Below are 23173 nucleotides of genomic sequence, written 5' to 3'. Positions count from 1 at the left end.
CACACACACACACACACACACACACACACACACACACACACACACACCAGGAGAAAGACTGAGGAGAATACAGGAATCTTGCTTGCTGTCACATCAGCTGTAGCAGCTCCCAGATCCATAGATTCTGACAAATGCCTAGGTGGGAAGGGAAGCTGGCTGAGACTGATGCTTTCCAGAAAAGACGAAACGAGAGCTGGGGCGATGGTTCAGTCAGTCAAGTGCTTGCTTCAAAAGCCTGTAGACCTCAATTTGATCCCCAGAATTCACAATGCAAGTTTGCACTTGCAATGCCAGCATTGGGAAGGTAAAGAAGGATCTATAAGAACAAGTTCTGAGGTTAATCTCTGATCTCCACATGCACTTACATGTACTCACACCTGTAAACACAAAACAAACACCTCATACACACAAAGACCTATACGTAGAGAACACTCCCCATGCCCAAACACACACAAAAGACTGAAGGATGTACCAAGGGGTCACCTTATAAGGAGGGAGTGTGTTGTTAAATATAAAGATTAGCCTCCCACTTCCCAAAAGCAATCTACAGGATTCAATGCAATTCCCATCAAATTACCAACACAATTCTTTACAGACCTTGAAAGAAAAATTCTCAACTTCATGTGGAATAACAAGAAACCCAAAATTGTTAAAAAAAAAAAAATCCTCTGCAATAAAAGATCTTCTGGACATATCGCCATCCCTGATCTCAAGCTGTACTATAGAGCAACAGTAATAAAAACTGCATGGTACTGGCATAGAAAAAAAAATGGTAGATCAATGGAATTGAATAGAAGACCCAGAAATAAACCTACACACCCATGGACACCTGATTTTTGACAAAGATGCCAAAATCATTCAATGGAAAAAAGATATAGCATCTTGCTGGTCTAATTGGATATCCACATGTAGAAAATGCAAATAGATCCATACTTATCACCCTGCACAAAACTAATGTCCAAATGGATCAAAGACCTCAACATAAAACCAGACACACTAAACTGCTTAAAAGAAAAAGTGGGGAAGAGCCTTGAACTCATTGGCACAGCAAACAACTTCTGAACAGAACACCAACAGCACACGCTCTAAGATCAACAATCAATAAATGGAACCTCGTGAAACTAAAAAGCTTCTATAAAGCAAAGGACACTGATGTCAGAACAAAATCACAGCCTACATATTGGGAAAGGATCTTCACCAACCCTATATCTGACAGAGGGCTAATATCTAGAATATATAAAGACCACAAGACATTAAACAGCAATAAATCAAGTAATCCAATTAAAAAATGGGGTACAGAGCTAAACAGAGAATTCTCAATAGAGAAATATCGAATGTCAGAGAAACACTTAAAGAAATGCTCAACATCCTTAGCCATTAGGGAAAGGCAAACCAAGATGACCCTGAGATTTCACCTTACACCCATCAGAATGGTTAAGATAAAAAACTCCACACCCATCGGAATGGCTAAGATCAAAAACTCAAGTGACAACACATGCTGGAGAGGTTGTGGAGAAAGGAGAATCCTCTTCCACTGCTAAACTTGTACAACCACTTTGGAAATCAATCTGGTGCTTTCTCAGACAAATAGGAAGAGTGCTTCCTCAAGATCCAGCTATACCACTCCTAAGTATATATCCAAAATATACTCAACTATACAATTAGGACATTTGCTCAACTTTGTTCATAACAGCTTTATTTATAATAGCCAGAATCTGGAAACAACTCTGATGTCCCTCAACAGAGGAATGGATACAGAAATTGTGGTACATTTAAACAAGGGAATACAACTCAGCAATTAAAAACAAGGAAATCTTTCTGCTTCTGGGATAGCTCAAGATGCACACGGTATATACTCACTCATATAGACATATAATATATGATAAACCTACTAAAACCCTACACCTAAAGAAACTAATCAAGAGGGAGGACTCTTGCTAAAATGCTCAACTCCTATCCAGAAAGGCAAAGAGGATGGACATCAAAAGAAGAAGAAAACAGGGAACAAGTCAGGAGCCTGACACAGAGGACCTCTGAAAGGCTCTGCCCTGCAGACTATCAGTGCAGATGCTGAGACTTATGGGCAACCTTTGGGCAGAGTACAGGGAATCTTATGAAAGAAGTGGGAAACAGTAAGATCTGGAGAGGACAGGAACTCCACAAGGAGAGCAACAGAACCAAAAAATCCGAGTACAGGGGTCTTTCCTGAGACTGATACTCCAACCAAGGACTATGCATGGAGATAACCTAAGACCCCTGAACAGATGTAGCCCATGGCAGCTCAGTATCCAAGTGGGTTCCATTGTGATAGGAACAGGGACTGTCTCTGACATGAACTGATTGGCCTGCTCTTTAATTACCTCGCCCTGAGGGGGAAGCAACATTACCAGGCCACAGACAAAGACAATGCAGCCACTCCTGATGAGACCTAATTGACTAGGATTAGAAGGAAGAAAAAGAAGACCTCCCCTATCAGTGGACTTGGGGAGGGGCATGCATGCAGAGGGTGGAGGAAGGGAGGGATTGGGACAGGAGGAGGGTGGGAACCACAGGGGGGATACAAAGTGAATAAAGTGTAATTAATAAAGAATTTTAAAAATAAAAATAAAATAAAATAAAAAAACAAGGAAATCATGAAATTTGCAGGCAAATGGTGAGAACTAGAAAAGATCATTCTGAGTGAGGTATCCCAGCAGGAGAAAGACACACATGGTATATCACATGGCATGTATACTCACTTATAAGTGGATATTAGACATATAATATAGGATAAACATACTAAAATCTGTACCCCTAAAGAAGCTAAACAAGAAGGAGGACCTTGGGTAAGATACCAATCCTCATTCAGAAAGGCAAATGAGATAGACATCGGAAGAGGGAGGAAACAGGAAACAGGACAGGAGCCTAGGGCCTCTTTGATACCAGCAGGGTATCAAAGCAGATGCTAAGACTCAAAGTCAAACTTTGGGCAGAGTGCACCAGTATCTTATGAAAGAAGGGGGAGATAGAAAGACCTGGAGGGGACAACAAAACCAAAAAATATGGGTCCAAGGGTCTTTTCTGAGACTGATACTCCAACCAAGGACCCTGAGGGAGGGTCAGCCTTACTAGGCCATAGAGGAAGACAATGCAGACAGTCCTGATGAGACCTGATAGGCTAGGATCAGATGGAAGTGGAGGAGGACCGCCCCTATCAGTATACTGGAGGAGGGACATGGGAGGAGAAGAGGGAGGGAGGGCAGGATTGGGAAGGGATGAGGGAGGGGGTTACAGCTAGGATACAAAGTGAATAAATTGTAATAAATAAAATATAAATTGAAAAAGAATCACATATTATAAATGAGTCAATGTAATAAATGTATTCAGTTACTTTAAAAAAAATAGCCTCTATAACCTAAGCTCATTCCCTGGAAAAAGGTTTAATATTCTATGTAGGGTAGTGTTTCTCAGGGGTCACAGACCAGATATCCTGCATATCAGATATTTATGATTTGTAACAGTGGCAAAATTACAGTTATGAAGTAACAACAAAACAATATCATTGCTGGGAGTCACCATTACATGAAGAACTGTATTAAAGGGTCGCAGAATTAAGAAGGTTGAGAACCATTGGTGCAGGGCTTGGAAACATTAAACTTAAAGGAGTAAATGTCTGCCTTTTCTCTTTGCTCAGAGTTAAGAGTTTTTCCTTCGCTGATGCATGAGCAGGATCTCATGTAGCTCAGGCTGGCCTCCAACTTGTGATCCAGCCAAAACACTTGTGATCCTTCTTCTACAACTCAAATGCTGGAATTACTGGCATGTGCCAACACGCCCCCAGTTTACACAATGCCCGTGCCTGTGATCGGATTCTGGTACACAATGTATGTTAGAAAATCCGTCTACCAACTGAGCTACATGCCCAGCCCAATATTCTCCAACTATAAACTTCAGGAAAGAAGGTTTCTACCGACACAAGGGAATGAACTCATGATATCCAGGGTCTTTCTGACATTTCAGCCTGCAGTAATGAGGTTAGCATCCTACACATCTGCCAGCATCCAAAAATCAATATTTGATGGGCAATCTTAAATGCTTTCCAGAAAAGGAAAAGGCTAAAAAGAGTAAATACTTTAAAGGGTAAGAGCGCAATCCCCAGTCAGAACAATGTTGCCACATCATACTTCACATAATATGTAATTGTGATCAGCTCAAGCTTGCAGAACCAAAACAAGTCAATGACTGCTCTAGAGATCTTGAAACAAGAGAAAACCTCATCGTTTGCTTACACTGTACCTACAAATCTGTCTTGGCAACATGGAAAGCTCTCTGACCATGTCATCATAAGTCAACCTATTTTACAAAATGTCTAACCAGTTCCCTTGAACATTAGTTCATCACACACACACATACACACACACACACACATATATGTATATATGTATATATATATATATACATATGTATATATGTATAACTTACATAAATAGCATTCTACTGACTGTTTGAAACCCTCAAAATGAGCACAAAGAAGAGAATATTAATTTGGTCTCACAAATAATTCCTTACCACTTGCCAAGGCCAAGAACTCAGGACTGGTGATAGAAAGCATGGCCATTTTGTAAATGTTACTTTTCATTTGCCTTAGGTTGGGGATATGTATTTGGAAGGGGACAGTAAGCCAGTGAGGATTAAACTACAAGAGGTCTATAAAATGTTGAAATAAAATTTCAGATTGTCCATCTCCACTTCCCTTCCAACTGCAGGGACTGAAGAAATGAGTGTTCAAGAAATTCGGTGCAGCTCGCCTGCACCATCATATAGTTGAATAAAAGTGCTTCCTTACTATCAGAGAGATGTGTATGAGCTAGAAGGCCAGCCATGGCAAGATGCTGAAAGCCACACAGAGTGTTCTTGGCACAGACTGCCTGTGCCAAACTAAACACTTTCACAGAAAGTCACCATGTGGAAGCCAACTGGTGTGGGGAAAGTAAGGTGCCCTCAGGAGACCTGAGAAAGCCTGCAGCAAGAGGCAAAGGCGATTTTAAGGCAGTAGGCAGATGGAAGTCTCAAAAAACAAGAGGAGAGGGCTGAATGTACTCTCTTTCCCTGACAGGCAACAATTAAAGAGGAAGGAAGTTACAGGCAGTTCTCATGTATTTCTACCCATACCCATTTTCAGCATTACATTTTATCCAGGAAAGAAAAAGTGCCAAAGCAGAATAAAAAGAGCTAGAAATGGCTTTATGACTCTTAAAAGTAAAAGATTTCCTGGTTTGGAGCATTTTAAAACTTGCCTTCTAGACAGGCATGAGGCCCTTCACCTGAGGACACTGAAATGGGAAGCCTGCTTGAGCTCAGGTGTTTGAGATAGCCTAAGCAACACAGCCAGGGCCCTAAGACAAGAGAAGGGAATAAGGAGTGTGCGGGAGTAGGGAGTGGGGGGACAGATGGAGAAAAGGAAAATGCACAACACCCTAAGATCTTGCACTCTGTCTTTAGGTATGGCCGTTGAAAGATGCCTGCTACTGGGCCACATCACAAGACCCTGTCACAGAGGGGGGAAAGTTTTCTGCCTCATGCATCAGCTGAAGCAAACACCAACAGTGGTTGGAGAGTGCAGAACCAGGCACGGTGACCTTGCCCATCAGAGAAGAGCATCCTCGGTGAAGAAATTTGGCCCTGTGATTTACAGACCTTGACTGAAGAAAGCTCCAATGAAACATGAGACTCTATGTTGTCCACCATGTTCCCCGAAGCCACATCCCCAAAAACAACTGGACCAGAATGAAGTTAAAGGAGTCACCAAGTCTCTCCCAAAGTACCTAGGCTAGGCTGGCTGATTAGTTTAGCTGGCTGACTGACACGGTTATATTAGCCCATGGGTTTACCCAACAGAGACCACAACGCCACAGAACCCTGAAGGGAGTTCTTTGCATCAAAGAAAGTTGGTACATCTTGGAGCCCCAGTAGCATTGGCACTAACTTTATAAAAAATTACAGGAACATAAAATAACCTCCTCCTTCCAAAGGCAGCAGGAGCTATGTTTAGGCTGCCAGCAGTTTAATTCACTCTAACTTTAGAAATTATGTCCCAGATTTCCATTTATAACTGTATTGCTGAGGCATGGTACATGCTATAAAACTCATTCCTCGTAAGTGTACAGGGCAGTGAATTTCAGTAAAGGCACACGTGGGTGACCACCTCCACAACCTAAGTTTAGACAATGCCATTCTCCAAGAAAGATCCTGCCTGCCCATTTGTCTCGCTTCCAGTTCTCACTGCTAGCCTCAGGCAACCACTCATCTCCTTTCCATCTTTGTAGTTTTTCCTCTTCTAGAAGTCTCCATAAATGGAATCAAACAATGTGTGGTCTTCTGAGGCTGGCTTCTTTCACTCAGCTCCATGTTTTGAGGCTCATGCCCACTACAGCATACATGAAGAGCTCAGGCAGGTCACTGTTGAGCAGTAGCCCACTGCACAGATAGAACACACTTTTGTTTAGCTGCTTTCCTGCTTCAGCTTACCAAATACGTGCATCCAACTAAATGGCAAGACTTATCGGCCTGATCTCAGGAATGAAATGAAAAAGCCTGGTACGTTTCTAAAATATTCTGAAGCCATAATGTGTGAAAATTTGTAATGAGGATACAATTTGTTCCCTAGAACTTTGTGTGGGTGGAAGTGTTTTTAAATAAGCAAATAGCATCCTGGAGTTTCACTTTTGTATATTTTAATGTACACAGAGTATTTTTATGCTGATTCCAAGCCAAGCAAGGTCATCAATCCATTTGCCAAGTACCTACTTAATATATAATTAGCATATATTAGAATACATGGAGTGCACAGTCCCCCTGGCTCCTGGCTTTCAAACACAGCTGTATTCTAAGACTGTGATCATGAACCAATTTGAGAGCATGGGAACATTTTTCTCCCTATGAAGAATATAAACAGTGCTCACCTTCCAAGTTACCTACCAAAAAAATCTGAGTGAGCCGAGGTCACATGGGGCTGATGCTCTACTGCGTCAATAGTGTGTGTTTAGTTCATAAATACTACTTACCCCTTCGTTCACTGATCCAATCTAAGGGCCCCATGTGTACCAGGCACCATTCTAGGAACTGTACAGGACCCATATATAAACAAAAAAATCTCATCTGTCTCTTACGTTTACAGTCTGAATTGGTGCAAGATATTACAAAATATATACAACATGTAGGGCAGTACTACCGATGATAAAGGGGAAAGAAAATTAGTAAGAAGGTTAAGGGAAGAAAAGGCAAAGGGATATTTTGAGACCCCTTCTGAACAGGGGGTGCATGAGTAAGGACCTCAAGGCAGCCATCCCCAAAGGCAGAAAGCCTCACAGGAAAAGGCACCAAAAGCAGTCCAAACAGGACTGCCAAGACCTGGCTGCTAGAAGCAGGCAGCAGGACTGAAGGCCGGAGGGGAGGGTGACAGCAAACAGGCTGTAGACCCATGTGGTCTTAGAACCAATTCCACCTTCACTGTTCTTCTTGTGGCTCCCAGGCCTACAGACACAGCCTGAATGCAAGGGGCACAGCGTAACAATTAGTGGACTTGAAGTTGGCAAATAGCCACGCAAGCTCTTATGGTTCTATTCTGGGACCTCCTTCCTGTGTCCTCCAAATTCTGGGACCTCCTTCCTGCGTCCTCGTGCAGTTCTCCAGAACATAAACTCAACCTAGTTAATGCTTCACACTGTCCTCTCTGAGGCCACTTGGTGGTCAACCACATGGCCACTCCTGCTGGGAAGCCTTTTCTGGCTTCCCATTTCCTTCCCCACTCAATAACATCTTGGGAAATGAGCTCTCCAAAGGCTGTACACAACCACTAGGATGTGCGGTTCTCACCCAGCACAGCTCTTGGTCATCTCCATGTCTGCCCGGATGGTTCAACCACTCTGCTCGCTCCTCATAAAGCTGCAACTTGCATCCATGAGTCACCTGGGGACACTGCTCCCACCTATGACACTCATTGCCAGCGGTCAGATTCTCCTGCCAGGAGATTCCTCACCACCACTCTCTAGCATGGTAGAAGTGAGCCATTCTTTCAGGACCAAAATGTTGCCAGTGAACCCCAAATCAAACCTCAAATTACTCCATTTCCTAAACCATGTCTTCAGGGAACTCCTCTAAAGTCTAGCACGTAGCTAGAACTCCTAAGGATATAAATGACAAAGCAGCTTAAAAGCAAATCCTGGTTGGTTGACACATTTGAGCCAACCAGAAAGAATGATGGCTGAATTGCAGCCTTAGCTAGACAGAAGAAGTTTAATATCTGCAATGATTTTTATTTCTTCTTTTCTTAATTTTCTTATTTACTTTCACTGTATGCCACTGGTTACAAGTCCCTTAGCACAGCAAACTTAAATTTTAGCTCTCTAGAATAAAATCATAAATCAGTTGTGTTTCTGAAACGCAGTTGGCCCCATAATGCTACACTGACTTGCCTGGTGCACACAGCCTTGAAGACCCTCTCACAGCTCCAGTTTTTTGTCTGTCTGCGTGTTTTCACAGGGAGGAATCTTCCCCGTGTGAGATGCTTGGATAGATCTTCTTAGGTGCATCTCTCCTGTAGTTTCAAAACAGAAGTTCTGGTGAAGCACTCACCATTCCGCGGATGCAGGCAAAGCAGCAGAAGAAAGTGCTGTGTAGCAGTCTTTGAGTGCCCTTCTTTCCATGGGTGTATTATGTGCCATTGCCAGACACTGAGAAAGTGCAGACCAGATGAAAGGCACTCTAATGCCTGCGACCAAGTTGTCCTTGTACAACTCCGCTGTCACCTGCCTACAACTTTTTCTTTTAATCTTAGATCTCAGAAAATACAGTATTATTTCTCCAATAGTACTGGCTGCTGATAGCATCACTTGGCCGGTTATTTATCATATATATCTGTAATTGAATTACTCTCTCAGTAATGGGATTTACTCTCAATGTACATAAAAATGCAACACAAAGTAAAATTGTTCTGCTGTATGCTTCGTCGTCACTTGGCTTGAACTCCAGGTCAGCCAATTCCACAGAAATGCAGAGACAAAAAGGAAAGGAATGAAAAACTGGGAGATAAAAAACAGGTGAATTTATACCAAAATATAGAAAAAATTCATCGTTTAACAAAGGTATTTTCTTTTGGAATAGTTTATTTGTTGCTAAACAGAAAGCCAATCCTAAAACACACAAAGACACAGTAGCAACTGTGTGACTTGCTTTTTCACGTGCATTAGCGAGCATATGGAGAAACTTTTGAGAAATCAAGAAGGAGGATAAAGTGTGCTCATCTTTGCCCTTGTTAAACAACTGTAAATTTTGGACTAAAAAAGAAGGGAAAGGACGAAGATGACAACCATACTTTAGGCAACATGTTCTGACTGTTTGAGTCCGCCGCTGCAATTGATCCTGTTTTCAATGGCATGCCCCAGGTGAAAAACAACTTCATCTTTGAAGTTGTCTTGCTTCAAACTACATTGTAAAATGGAGGCCACATTTCCTAGCTCTAGGATCTTCCACAAGGCACCAAGGCACAGATTAATGATGTCATTATCAGTGCGCTAAAAATAAATTACTTAGGATTCAATATCTTCTTTTGGATCAAGCTTTTTGTTTGTTATGTTTTGTCTTGCTTAAACTCTGAACAAAAGAGCATTTTGGACAGACTTACTGAGAAAAGAGTATGTATCCTAAGATTAATTTTATTTTCCCTCTTTCCTTTTTATTAAAAACAGATTTTGTACACCTGGATAACCAGTGCTTGAAAATGGGCTGGTACAGTTGGTAACATGTACAGACAGAACACTTGCTACCAAGCCTAATGACCCAAATTTGGTCCTTAGATACATGGCGGAAAGACAGAACCTTCCCAAAGCTGTCATGTGACCTTCATACTTGCACTGTGTCAGGTACACAACACACACACGTAATAAAAAATGTAAATGCCTCCAAAAATAAGTGCTGTATTTACAAGTAGACCAGCTGCTCCTTCAAGCTACCTCACAATCTCCATGATGGTATTAATCTATGGGAATCACAAACAGCAGAAGGTGCTATCTGTGTCAGGTTGTGTCTGTAGGGTAGTAGAGTTTGTAAAAATAGTAATTTTCAACTAGACTTTTACATCCTAATTTAGAAAGGATGCCGGGAACATCTGTGAAAATCTCTATGTTGCCGACAACAGCACCACAGACACTAGAAACAACTCAGAAAATGACATGCGCTCATCTGGGGTTTCCAGAAAAGTTAACTTTGCAGAATATAAATATAAATTTGCAAGCAGGTGCAGGTGGGCAGAAATGTAGACACTTCCCTGTTAGATACTTTGTTGTAATTCTATTTGTTAGACACTGTAATTTATGTTTTCAACATTATTGAACATTAAACACAAAAACTTGTCACCTTGGTATTATAATTATATCCTAAGCAATTTGTCTGTGTAACTATAGCAACAACTTCAGATACATTTTATAATACTAATTTGGTATAATTTTAGAATCAAGTATTATAGCAGATTTATTATAGAAGGTAGAAATGCTTTTCTCAAATAATTGTACATATTCTATGTCAAAAAATGGGTTCCTCAACTAAGAACTTAATGAAGTGATTTGTTCTGTGTTGCACATGGCATGGGTTGAAACACAAGCCTCTTCTCTAGGGTAAGGTTCTGATCTGCAAACCTTGGGGTCCATGCTCACTCATTTATTCAGCAGAATGTCTGACCTCCTTGGCCTGACTCTTAGCAAAGCTATGTCCAATCCTCTTCCTCCTTCCTGCTTTGTGTCAGTAAAAAGCCTTTGTTTTGGTGACTCTATAAGAAAAAGGACATCCAGAGCCCTGAAACGTCATTATCCAGTTATCTGAAACTATGCAATGGTTCAGTGAGGTAACCCTCTCTGGCATGATATTTTTTAAGAACTTTCCCTGAGGAAGAGGCTAATGCGAGTTAGAGAATTTCCTTTGAGAAGCCAGTAGCTGCGAGGACTTCCGGTGGTCCATGAAACTAGGCTTAGAGGCTTGTGTTCATCTCAGTATCGTCAATTTCATTCAGCTCTGTGCTCCCCATTTCTCTTTTTCATTCTCTGCAGACATGAGTAAGAGGTCACTTGACGCAGATGCGAGGAGGGACAAATACCAGCTTATTTTCACCAGATTCTGAACACCTCAAATACTTCCTCTGGTCAAAGATAGCCTTTCCCACCCAGAAGACCAAAGTCTTTGCTCTTAGCAGGGAGCCTGCAGCTGTTTGCCATTAAGAAAACCAAATGAGTTAGCAGCATCTTTAAAGGCATAAATTGATGAGCATCATTCATCCTCCTTCTGGGAGGAAATGTGTTGACTGAAGTCGTGTAAAAGGGGGCACTATGGACTCCATGGCTGTGTGGGCACACTGTGACTACAGGCAGCATCTTGAGTGAGGGGCTGTCTCAAAAGTTCTTAGAACAAACAAACCCAGAGGAAAGGAAATCTGTGCTTCAAACTATTACAGGTAGAACTGCCTTTTCATGTAAATCAAGCATGCACAAGATAGTTGAGTGGGCAGAAAGAAATTCACACGTCTTTTGGAGTAAACACTAAACACGGGAAAGAAAAGTTGCTTCAGTGATCTACGACAGAAGACTAAAGACTTAAGCCTTAAGTGGAACTGTGAACAGCTTACTCCAAGGAAGGAGCTTCGCCCTCTCTCAAAATGTGAATGGTGGCATTAACCAGCAATTAATTCAACGATCTTAATTGGGTATTAAAAAACATTACCTAATAAGTCTAGTTTTGCCTTTCTGTGTTTCCTTATGAAAGACTAATTCTGTAATTAATAACACATCCGTTCTTCAAAAGCAAGGTTTTTCCAGGCAAGCCTGGACATAACAGTTTTTTTTAAAAAATATAAGTAAATAAGCCCCAACAATTTTTAACGCGGTGTTTTAACCAATGTGCTCCTTTCTGTATTACACACATCTCTAATACATTCTCGTAGTTCCATTTGCCTTCTTGTTAAATCAAGCTGTCAGAGAAGATGAGTAGAGAAGAATGTAGGAGTTTGTCTTAAGAAGAGGCCTTTCCAGATAGAGGGCTTCCGACCGACTCTGCTGTCGCCTAACTAGGCTGAACGCTCTCTGTGGCAAACAGAACACTCCCTCAACCCTTGGCCTTTTGAGGAGAAATTACGGCAAAATGTGTGTCTTAGCTCTCTGCAGAGGACCCCCTACCCACGTGCCCAGTACAGAAACACCAACTGTGGCATCCCCTTCGCCCTCTCTGAAAGCTCGCTCTTGGCGCCCCCTGCTGGGGATCTCCGGGACGCCGCGGGCGCAGGAAAGTTAAAGCCCAACTCCAGGCAACTGCATCCAGGTACAAACAACAAAAAGAGAAGGTGAGAGCGTTTCCCGCCAAAGCCAGGAAGCGAGGAGGGACTGTGAGGGTGGGAGGGGGGACCGGGACCTAACCGCAATAGGCCCAGGACCAGGGGCAATCTCGGGAATCACTCCCTACCGACAGTTTCTCCGATTATCCGGAGCACGGATCTTCGCCTGGCCCCAGACCCTGAGCCCGCGAGAGCATGCGTCTGAATTGCCAACGGACAGGGTCTCCACCAGGGGAGTTCACCCGGCTGCCGTGTCCCTAGACCTCACTCTCCCCAACCCCCCGCCTTATGGTCTTCCTCTGCAAAACACCCCAGCTAAGTTGAGCCCTAGTACCACTACCCTCAGATTCTCACGAACACTGCTAACCTCCTGTACAGAGAGCAGGAAAATGTCCCCGAGTCCACCGTGCTGAGAGGTAGGCGATTCCGACCACCAGACCCGGTTCCAGCTCTCACCGAGCAAGCCTGGCCTCAAGCGGAGTAGACGCGCAGATCTCCAGGGGTACCTGAGAGGTGCTGGCGGAGGTGCAGGCTTGCCCACCGGCAGGTCGCACACCCGGACACTCGAGCTCCTTTCCGGAGCAAGCTTGGATCTGGGGAAAGGCTAGGACACAAACTTCCAGCCTGTGCACTATCTCCACTGCGACCGCCCCCGCACTGACGGTGGTCCTATTCCTGCACGCGCCTCTGCCGGGTTGTCCCCACCCAGGTGTCTGCAGAACGTCCCTGCCCGAGATCTACGCCACCCACAGATGGACCAATGCTACCCCGGGTCCAGTTCGCACGCGCAGGGTCTCAGCTATGACACCCAAGGACCCGGCGGGGAGCGAGCTCACCAGATGCGGGGCGCGTTCCTCCTGCTAATCATCCAGCGCCCCGGGGCCCGGAGCGGCTCCAGGGGTCCTCTTCAGCGCGCTACAAGGGAAGTCGAGGCAGCAGACGCCACTGCACCCCGCCACTTCTCCAGAGCTATCCTCCACTCGCAGCGCGCCAGGCTGGGGACCAACCAGCTCGGCTGCAAGGCACACGGAGTCTCCAGTTGGGCAGCTGAGCGAGCAGGCTCGCACCAAGCGAGGGCAACCCGCAAGGTGGCAAAGTTGGGTGCCCTCTGCTTGGTAGTCGCGCGTGGGAACGGAGAACACCCCAAAGAAGGATCGCACGTGTCGGGGCGCCGTAGTGGGAAGGTGGGATGCAGAGGCCGCCGCGCAACAGGGGCCACGGCCAGCCAGGGGCTGAGGAGCCCACCCGCGGCGGGAGCGCAGCGCGCGGGAGTGGGCACTGCTGGAGCAGCCGCCGCCGGCGCCGCCTTCCCGGCGAGTAGACCAACGCTCGGTGCGCGGGCCCCGAGCTCGGGGCGGGGAGCACAGGACCGCCTCGCCCCGCCCCCGTCCCGCCTTCTCCGCCGCCCCTCCCCTTCTCCGCCCCTCCCGGGTGCCAACTGAGCGCCCCACCCGTCCCTGACCTCCCCAGGCCCCTCCTCTGGCCCCGCCTCTTCCGAGATGGGACCCCTACACACTCCCCGGGGGGCTCTCTCCACACCCCAGGAGTCCCATTTGTGCCTCCTGAGCGCAAGTTCACCCAAGTGGGGACTTTTTAGAGACTCTTTTCCTCGCCTCAGAGAGACCTTCTTTGGCTACCCACCCCCTGTCCAGCCGCTCCGACGTGGCTACTTTGCGGGATGGGCTGTATAAAGGGCTGGAGGCAGTTCAACCCAAACCAGAGACGTGGCGCTTCTTCTAGGGAAGGCTTAGGTTCCAGGTATGTGCGCGCCCCTCGTCGGATCGCGGGTGGGAAGAAGGTGGGAATTTAATATTTAGTTTTTCTGTGTCACCCTGAGAGGACTGGGAGTTGGGACGGGGGACGAGGGGGTCGCTTCGGATTCTTGCAGACGAGCTGGGCCCAAGAGGCTCTCAGCTAGTTCAGGCCGGCCAACTTGAACGGAATAGATCACACAAAAGAACAAATCTGCTGTCCGGGGAAACAGAGCAAGAGGTTCCCAAGTGGCCCTGATGGGCATCAGGAGAGGGTACCTTCGTTGACAGAGCCAGCTGGGCTAATTGGCACTTCTGCAAGGAACTTGGGCTTTTACTGAGTGAGCGTTCGGGCAAAAAGTTTATACGGGAACACAGATGCCTCGGAAGGGTAGTTTTATTGATGTGCTGTTCAGTTCCCCTTCTAAGGAAGTGCTCAACTTAGCAGTTTCTAAATATGCAGGGTTGTTGAGTGGGAAAGTTACAGGATAAAGTCTGAAAACTTGGATCCCTTTCCCTATAGCCACTTGTGACCCCTTCCATAAGGATAGGGTGGGGGAATAGTGTATTCAAGATGGTTTTCCTCCATCTTTGGCCTTGTTGGTGGCTTCAGGATGTGTTTGCAATAGGAACATTAGTGACCCTCGTAGCTGCAGGACCTAAGGATGTCCCTATGGGCCACACTCACACCCTGCTATTGGCAGGTTGCTAATGTGCTGAGGGAGGGGGGAGGGACTGGTGACAGTTCAGGACATTTGTCAGGGTTCCAAAGTGCTAAACAGGGACCCAAGAATAACTGGAATGTGTCACAGCTCATCCAGGACCACACAGATTCAAGAGACGGCCGATGGAAACACAAATTGCCACCAATTTGTTGTTTCTGTCACCTTTCAAATGAAAGAATTAAGTGAAGTTGTTTTGAAAGTGTCCATGGGAGCCTGTGTCAACCCCAGAGTGTGCTGTGTCTGGAACTGTGGGCCCTGTGGGTAGCAGAGGCTGAACTCGGGTGTCTTGTCCGGGCTTCTTTAGGGAGCATCTCTTACAGTTGTTTGGCTGGCTTCTAGCTCTCCAGTGGCAGCTCCTGGCTTCTAGGTCTTGAACGGAAAAGTTATTAGGCTTCCTGTGCTTCTCTCTTCTGCCTCAGAAGTGGGTGGGAACTGGCACCATTCCCAACATTACCCTTCTCTTGCCTGCATGGCACACAACAGCCTGAGAGGCTCTTGGGAGAAGGAGGCCTGCCAGGGTCTGGCAGTGGAAGATCTCAGCCTTACACTTGAACCCTATAGCCTCCAGACAGGCTGGTGGAGCCTAACAGGGTGAAGAAAGACAAATTAAGACTCAAATGTGTTTAGCTAATTCTTGTCCTTGCTCCTCAAAGTCAATTGTTAAAAAAACAATTAACACTTCTTTTTAAAACACTTTCTAAGAAAGAAAAGAGAGAGGTCTGCCATGCTTGTGTTCCCAGCACTCTGAGGCAGAAAGATCAAGAGTTCAAGGTCAGCCTGGGGCCACCTAGGGATACCTTATCTTATATACCAGCAGGCAAAGAAACTCACTCTTCACTTGGAGGCCTCAGCCTTGTGAACCACGAGAATTATCACATAGGAGTTCATCCTCTAAACAAAGTGAATTTGTGTCACTGGGGCAGGAAGTGGGTTCGATTTTGCCATTTATAGACTTCCCTGTACTAATATTCATATATTGGTGATAATGAATTACAGATCTCTAATAAGCAAGTACAGAAACCCAATTCTCATGTAGAGTGATCTCTTGGTCTAAAGCCATGGTTTTCCAAACTATGGGTCACGACCCCTTTGGTGGTGAATGACACTTCCAAAGGAGTCCCATATCAGATATTCTGCATATCAGATATTTACATTATGATTCATAACATTAGCAAAATTATAGTTACGAAGGAGAAGTGAAATAATTTTATGGTTGGGGGTATCTAGAGACTGCATTAGGAAGGTTGGGAGCCGCCAGAAGTGAAATGGTTCTGAGCTGAGGATGATTTTGCTACTGACCTGCAGAAGGTTGGTGAACTTTTCTGAGCTAATGTCTTCCTGTACAGCTTGGTCCAGCTCATCAGGAATGTCAGTCACGAGCACGAGGGGAGAAAGAAGCTGTTAAACACAAAATATCTGAGGCTTAAGTAGGCACCCTGAAATGAAATTACTTTAAAGTATATATAAAGATTTCTTTTTTCTAATAAAAGTTGCTCTCCACCTTTAAAAAGCCTTCCTTGTTAAAGGTACCTGAATCATCAGATTGTAAAACAAAACGTGTGTATTATTTTACCAAGAATGTTTTGTTGTCATCACAATGAAAATTCTCTCTGTATGTCCCTCCCCCTCCCTCCCCCTCCCTTCTCCTCCTCTCCCTGGCCCCAGCTGCATCGGGTGAGCCTATGTACAAGGCCAAACTTGAGAAAAGCTGGGAAGCCAACCAGTTGGTGAAAATGATGACTTCTGGGGCGCTGATTCATGTGACTTGAAAAACGCCATCCATTTCCTGACTCACCTCAGATTCTGTGTAGAAATACAAAGCAGGGTATGACTTTGAGCTAATGCAACAATTTTGCCTGTCTTTATATTCCCTCCCAGCACCTGATTAAAGGACAGAGAATGGAGCAGAGAAGAGCTGAAGAGTGTATGGACTGGGAGACATGAAGACACAGCCATGGACCACAGTTGGCCTTCCCAGAAAAAAAAAAAAAAGACAAAACAAAACAAAACAAAAAACCCTGTATGTGGGCTTTAGGGTGTAACAAAAATATTAAATTATTTTTTTTAAAGTCCTAGAGACATGACCTCTTTGCTTTATAAATATGCTTTTCTCTAGATGAGGCATATATTACAGTTGGAATATGTGACAGATGAAACCGTTCCACAGTTTCTTTTCATACTGGTTTCCCGACCCAAGGTTGCCTGACCCTGTCATTTTACCACACTAAACACTGGTACAAAGAAGTGAGGCTTGATGTCACTATAGCACTGCTCATCGCTGCTTCAGGTGTATGTACTCTATAGCATTCAGAAGAGCCACAGTTGTAGTTACAGATGACACACAATGGCAGCCATCATGGATGTGTTCAAAGGCTTCTACACTAGAGAGATTGGGTGAATGTTCAGTGCCTCCGGTAGTCTCTTGAGCTTCACCAAAAGCCCCGTTAGGATTCCTTTGCCCCCAGGAAAGCTCCTTGCCCTTTAGTGCCCTCTCCCAGAGCGGTGTTCAGGAGACTAAATTTGTTTTAAAAGAATAGTGTTCACACTTATAAGCTGTCATCACACATACAAGAAGTATAATTGGATAGCATACAAAGTACAGATTCTTGGTCCTTAACATAAAGCTCCAGGCTGTTCCCCTCTGTTAGGATGTGTGAGTGAGCCTCCAGCATGGCCCTCTCCACAGACTAATGTCTATCCAGCGTCTGCCTCAACTTCTCAGGGCTGATCAGAGGGATGTTACAATGGACTTTGTTCCTGGTTATTCCTCATGCTTGACAGAGTGAGCTGCCTTCACCCATCCCCTAGTGAGTTCTGCTTACCTATGACCTCTCAAGTTCAAGCACGCTAAAAGTGGCATTCTCTCACCTCATAGCCATGGTCAAAGTAGCCCAATTGAGTGGACAGGCCACGGTAGTAAGTAGCTTCAGGATGTACACTCAGGAAAGATGTGCTTGCTCTCTGTAATGGGGGCAGCGTTCGTTTTCAAGAGTTATTTTTTTCCTTGACCTGTTCAGTGATTCTTCAAGCTTTGACTGGGGTATCACCTTTTACTTAAGCTACATTTCCAGAAACCAAAGCATTCTAGAAACCTACAAGCTTTTGATTTCATATTTGTGTGTGTGTGTACTTAGATTTCTAGTTATGGTTTTTTGGCAACCCAGCTGAAAACAACCCAGTTTCCTTAAGATAGATCTGGTTCCCCCAAAGCAGCTCAAGTTGTCTTTCAGAAGCATAGTATGGTAAGAAGAGAAATGCTAAGTTTAAACGACTTTTGGAGAATCTACAGGAAAGGCAGATGGTTTCTGGCATGAAGATAAAGCATCCTTATGGTTCTGACAGAGACTTGTATATGTCTTGAGTGTTTATAAGCAAAGAGTGGCTGCACTTATTTTTAAAAGATATTTTGTGCTTATTAACTAATGTCTTCTACATTCTTCTGTCTTTGAGAAACAAAGCTTTAAGGAGAAATACATACTTTCAGAAATACATTTAAAAATATATTCAGATTTTGAAGCACAAACTTCTCTGCCTTAGTTTATTTCAATATTTACCAACTAAATTTAGCATAGTGACCTTGGATTCAGTAAAAGGGATATTAGTAGAATTAAAGCAAAAGGGACATGTCTTCTCAAGCAAAAGAATAAAAAATAAAGACTGCTGGGGACTTGCAGCTCCTCTGCCAAAATTCATTTCTGACCTTACTTCCCATTCCTACTGTTTCTGCCTTAACTCAGCATGTCAGTTTCTCTCACTCTAAATGCCAACACCTTGTCTAATACTGACAGCGGTGATTGCTCCTCAAACAGCATCACTTCCACAACAAGCACTGTCTTTAATGACACAGACCTGATTTTATTTGAATTGCAAAATACATGGCTTTAAAACAAGCAAACAACAACAACAACAACAAAACCCCAAAATGTCCTTGCAGCCAGATGAAACCATGCTGTTCATTAAGGACAGCAGGTGAACCCTGGGTGAAGTTCTGTGCAGGCGGTAACTTACAGATGTGACAGGTTTGGCTTTCCCCTCCTACCAGATTCTGCTTAGAAGTTCATGTGGTGGCTGGATTACAGGCACTGTCTTACTCTGTAACCAGATATAAGCCAGGAGCCAAGCATTTTAGTGGAAAGGACTCTTAAATCCCAGCGACCATAGGAGCTCCTGTGTTCCTCACCTTGAGAAGATAAGAGGGGGTTAGTTAGGTCAAACTGTGGGTATGTCTGTGGGGGATTTCCAGAGAAGGTGAGGTAAATGAGGAAGACCCTCTATTCTCACTAGTTCCTATTGTCAGCTTAACACACACTAGAGTCGCCTGGGAGAAAGAAGCCTCTGCTGAGGAACTGCCTCTCTCAGACCGGCCTGTGGCCTGTGAGGCATTTTCTTGATTAATGATTAAGCTGGAAGGGCTGAGCCCACTGCAGATGGTGCCATCCCTACACAGTGGTCCTGGACTACATAAGAAAGGTAGCTAAGCAGAAGTCAGGGAGCTGTCAAGCCATGTCTCTGAATAGGTTCCTACCTCCTGTCCATGCCTTGAGTTCCCACTCACTCCTCTGCATGACGATCTAGAACTGTGAGGTGAAGTAAACCCTTTCTTCCTCACTTTCATTTTGATCACGGTATTTATTATAGCATCAAAAGTGAATTAAGCCACTCCTGAACATCCTTTGTGAGCTACTCCACCTTGTCTTCCCCAGGAAGAGAGACTGAAACCTCCCAGATTATGAGCAAGATCATTCCTCTTTAAATCGTCTCTCTGTTTGGGCACTGTGGCAAAAGAAATGCCAACCAACAGAAGCCTCTGGGTTACTTCCTGTTGTGCTTTATCCATCTGATTTGCTTCAGACCTCGGAGTGCACACTGACCCTGTGGAGGGAGAGTCCCAGCAAACTCCAGCAAATGCCAAAACTTCCTCCCTATGTCAGCCCCAGGCCTCCCAGTCCTCCCTTCTGGCTGCAAGTTTACTGTACAACACTGCAGGCACTCAGCTGCACTTGAAGAGAAAAGAAAGACGCACACAAGTGCCTTGAGCATCAGTAACAGTAAAGGAATACTGCCAGCCAGGCCCTCACTGTCCTTACATTCTGCAGTCTACAAAGCACCAAGAGAGGGACACAATCAGCTGAGGCATATGCCCCTTTTAACAAAGACACCTTCTCTCCTGCTTCCAATATCTTCCTCATTTTTGGTCCAAAACTTCATGAGAATGAGCTGGCCATTCAGAGTTCTACCCACACTCTGATCATGTGACAACCCAGCATGTGAAGTTTCTATGATTCAGGTAGAGCAATATAGAAAAAAAAAAAAAAAAAAAAAAAGAACAAGGTAGACCAGTAGGACTTAGTGTTGTCATATTAGTGGAGCAGACTGTAAGGGTTAGTTGACTGCAAAGATACAACATATAAAGACCGCTTGGATTTGTTACCAAGGCAGATTAACAGAACAAAAAGTTTCTGGAAATCTACATAAAGTTCTAGAAAAATTTGGCCTCTAAATACTGAAGAATGAATGAGAACACAAATCAATGTATAACATTAACAGAACTAACCAGTAAATATGTTCCCAAGGAAAGGTCAGTGAGGACCTCTGGCTGGGTTTCTGTGAAAGAAAAAAAAAATTTAATACTCCATTTATCTATTTTTTAAAAAGATAAAAAAAAAATCAAGAGGTAGATTTTTCTTATGTCTACTTCAACACTGAAATAATTATTTTAAAAGGATGAACTTTTTAACTGCAGATAATACGATCTTCAGTAAAAACATTTAGGGAATGTACAGAGTCTCAGAATAAAGAGAACATTCTGAGAGACTTACAGCACATGTAAACTAGAAAGCCTCAACATGTCTGAATGAATTGGTGTAAAGACCCTCTTGGTAAGTTGAACCCTGAGCACACCTACAGTCATTATTTTCCAAAATACTGAATACATTTATCAACCTTTGCTGTGTAACTTAAGAAGAACTGTAATTACTAAGCAAATAAAAAAAAACCAATAAGTAAATAAATAAATAAACAAACAGAAAATTTTCTATTGAAGATGACTAATGCTGGTACTAGCCATTTGATAGTGTTTTTGTAGCTAAGGAAGGTAAAACACTAAAATATCAGTCACAAACAGGATAACAGAGCAGAGAGTCCAGGAATGTCCAAGGTAGGCTTTTAACAAAGGTGCCGTGTGACTTGCTATGGAGAGGAGAGGAGGAGCTCAACACCAAGAGTCTAAGGCAATTGACTATCCTGATGTAGAAATCTTGTTTGATTCACTTCCTTCAAGCCATTCATACAAATAGCTTCAAAGTAGATTAAAACAAAAATTAAAAACAAAACACTTAGGAAAACACATGAGCAGCTACCCATATGACCTAACTGGTCAAGGAAACAATTCTTAGAATAAGATACAAAGACCTGCCATAAAGAACGATCAATGCAGAAAACCACATTAAAGTTTAGACCTTCCACACAAGGATACACAACTTAAAAGTGAGCGCTAGCTCTAGGGAACTTTCAGTGCACACAAATAACAAAAGATGGTAGGTAATGTACATTCTCAGTCTCCAACCAACCCACTGGGAAAGAATGAAGCAATGCAAAAAAAAGTAGACAAATGTAATGGGCATTTGATAGCTAATAGGCATAGAAATATCATGCAACCTTCCTAAAATCACAAAAGCCAATTAAAATAAGGGACCATTTAGTATCAGTCAGACTGACCACAATTAAGAAGCCTAGCAATATAAACTAATACCAAATACAGGCAAAAAAGACTTCAGAAGGAAGTGTGATTTGTACAATCAGTTGGGAAGGCATAATAGGGACTCTCCCAATGTTGAAAAGGTACATTCCATTATACCAATTGGTCAAGGGGGACACGGAAACTACTGTCAGTTTATTAATAAAAAAAACTAATCCCAAATAATTTACCTGAATAATTTATAGATATATGCACAGTAGTTAAATGGCCCATACACAATGAGTGTTAAATTTATGATTCCAGTTCTGAAGAAAGGGTATGTTGTGGAAAGGTAAACAAAGGCCACCAGTTTTTTTTTTATGCGATCTTGTTTCTCCATTAATATAGAAATAAGAAATAGTGCAGATATTGAAAATGTTAAGATCAAACGGGGCAGCTTTTTTGGAACGCTCATTAGATTAGTAGCCTTTTCTGAATCCTCAAAAGATTTCATAATTCAATAAAGAGGGTTAATGGGAAGAAAGGAAGCACAGAGAGTCAGTACAGGAAGCTCATTAAAGTGGTTTTGTTCTGGAGAGAAATAGAGCCTGTAGCAGCTGGAGGGACATACACAAGGCTATTTTTTAAAGTGGGTCATTGGAAGAATGATTTTACATTGCTTGAAATGCATCTATGGACAGGGTCAAAATATCTATGTAGGAGGAAAACAACGTAATCCTAGGACAAAGCCCTTGCTGAGCTAAGAGGCCATAGGGTTTGTGTTTGGAGAGAGCAGGGCCCTCCTAGAATTACCAAGAAAAGGTGGACCTGAGGGAGACCAAGCTGAGGCTGGAGTAGACTCTTTATTGATATACAAAGAGACCTGATCTTAGGAGCTCTGTTTTCCTAACATGGCATGAGCAAAATTTTTCTGTGGAGCATGGAGTGTGTGTGAATGTTAGAAAATTTAAAAAAAAAAAGGAACTAAAGAATAAACACATCAAGAGAAGGAGCTTCCCAAAGACCCATCCTAGAGACTCTATGGCTCCAGTGACACTCCTGGTTGTTAATCCTGATACAAATTCCATCAACAGCCTGCTGGGTTTTCTCTAGAATCATTGAGCATCTCCAGTATATGTGGAGGTGTGGGAATGATAGAATGCAGCCAGAAGATAATTAACACGGATAATAGGCAAGACTGAGAAGTGACCCTGAGAAAGTTTGTGAGAAGTATTTTTAGGAACATCATGTAGTGTGAACTAGGTTTTAAATATCCAGAGACAAAACATGATTGTGACAATGGGTTAGAATGTGGAGGACTAGCTGAGATCTAGGAACCATTGTCTCAGGAACCTGGTATTCCAAGCTCTGTCCCCGCCCATGCCAAGGAGAGGCCTGTGTTTGTTGAGGCTGATCCATAACAAATTGGTCTTGGAATAGAAGACGAACATCTCAGATAGAGGATCAGTGTAGCTGTTGAGCTCTCTAAGAGAAATCTCTAGTGAGTGACTGTGAAATTGAAGTTCAACAGACAAACTCATTTTATTATTCTGAGCATGTAATTCAGAGGAAAAAGAAGAAGAAGGAGGAGAAAGAAGAAGAAGAAGAAGAAGAAGAAGAAGAAGAAGAAGAAGAAGAAGAAGAAGAAGAAGAAGAAGAAGAAGAAGAA

The 23173-nt window shown here is 43.6% G+C and overlaps 1 protein-coding gene, 1 long non-coding RNA gene and 1 other non-coding gene across 3 annotated transcripts in view; 2 read left to right on the top strand and 1 right to left on the bottom strand.

Moving 5' to 3' along the window:
* Positions 1–13632, bottom strand: part of Sema5a (semaphorin 5A) — a 424233-nt gene extending 410601 nt beyond the window's left edge. The window contains exon 1 of the mRNA XM_055618999.1: positions 13189–13632. The gene's annotated coding sequence lies outside the window, so the exon portion shown is untranslated. The remainder of the gene's footprint in view (positions 1–13188) is intronic.
* A 190-nt stretch (positions 13633–13822) lies between these two features.
* LOC129685476 (uncharacterized) lies at positions 13823–16905 on the top strand. Its single transcript, XR_008721492.1, has 2 exons — positions 13823–14110; positions 16707–16905. It is a non-coding gene; the product is annotated as an uncharacterized LOC129685476 (long non-coding RNA).
* On the top strand, positions 16555–16624 carry LOC129685517 (small nucleolar RNA SNORD123). Its single transcript, XR_008721504.1, has one exon. It is a non-coding gene; the product is annotated as a small nucleolar RNA SNORD123 (small nucleolar RNA).
* Positions 16906–23173: the final 6268 nt, after the last annotated feature.

Source organism: Psammomys obesus, unplaced genomic scaffold (assembly GCF_907164565.1).
Source record: "Psammomys obesus unplaced genomic scaffold, mPsaObe1.curated_primary_1811, whole genome shotgun sequence".
Classification (NCBI taxonomy): Eukaryota; Metazoa; Chordata; class Mammalia; order Rodentia; family Muridae; genus Psammomys; species Psammomys obesus.
The sequence above is the reverse complement of the archived record's forward strand: the minus strand, read 5'-3'. Positions and strand labels throughout refer to the sequence as shown.